This window comes from Trichomycterus rosablanca, chromosome 14 (genome assembly GCF_030014385.1).
Source record: "Trichomycterus rosablanca isolate fTriRos1 chromosome 14, fTriRos1.hap1, whole genome shotgun sequence".
NCBI lineage: Eukaryota > Metazoa > Chordata > Actinopteri > Siluriformes > Trichomycteridae > Trichomycterus > Trichomycterus rosablanca.
The window spans coordinates 25,514,950-25,516,067 of record NC_086001.1 but is presented as its reverse complement, the minus strand read 5'-3'; positions in this window follow the sequence as shown (position 1 = coordinate 25,516,067).

Genomic DNA, 1,118 nt, shown 5'->3' with positions numbered 1-1,118 from the left:
CCGACTCAGATACAGCATGGGGATTCGAACCCACGCCCACCTGCAAAGCCTGTTTTCGGCCCCATTCACTTCCATTCATTTTTTGAAAATTCGAGATATCGACACCGTTCCAACTCTAAATCGTAAAGCCCACTGATGTAACCCCGACTCAGATACAGCATGGGGATTCGAACCCACGCCCACCTGCCACGCCCGTTTTTCGGCTCCATTCACTTCCATTCATTTTTTGAAAGTTTGAGATATCAACGCCGTTTCAACTCTAAATCGTAAAGCCCACTGATGTAACCCCGACTCAGATACATCATGGGGATTCGAACCCACGCCCACCTGCAAAGCCTGTTTTCGGCCCCATTCACTTCCATTCATTTTTTGAAACTTTGAGATATCAACGCCGTTCCAACTCTATATCGTAAAGCCCCCTGATGTAACCCCGACTCAGATACAGCATGGGGATTCGAACCCACGCCCACCTGCAAAGCCTGTTTTCGGCCCCATTCACTTCCATTCATTTTTTGAAAATTCGAGATATCGACACCGTTCCAACTCTAAATCGTAAAGCCCACTGATGTAACCCCGACTCAGGTACAGCATGGGGATTCGAACCCACGCCCACCTGCCACGCCCGTTTTTCGGCTCCATTCACTTCCATTTATTTTTTGAAAGTTCGAGATATCAACGCCGTTTCAACTCTAAATCGTAAAGCCCACTGATGTAACCCCGACTCAGATACATCATGGGGATTCGAACCCACGCCCACCTGCAAAGCCTGTTTTCGGCCCCATTCACTTCCATTCATTTTTTGAAACTTTGAGATATCAACGCCGTTCCAACTCTATATCGTAAAGCCCACTGATGTAACCCCGACTCAGATACATCATGGGGATTCGAACCCACGCCCACCTGCAAAGCCTGTTTTCGGCCCCATTCACTTCCATTCATTTTTTGAAACTTTGAGATATCAACGCCGTTCCAACTCTATATCGTAAAGCCCACTGATGTAACCCCGACTCAGATACAGCATGGGGATTCGAACCCACGCCCACCTGCAAAGCCTGTTTTCGGCCCCATTCACTTCCATTCATTTTTTGAAAATTCGAGATATCGACACCGTTCCAACT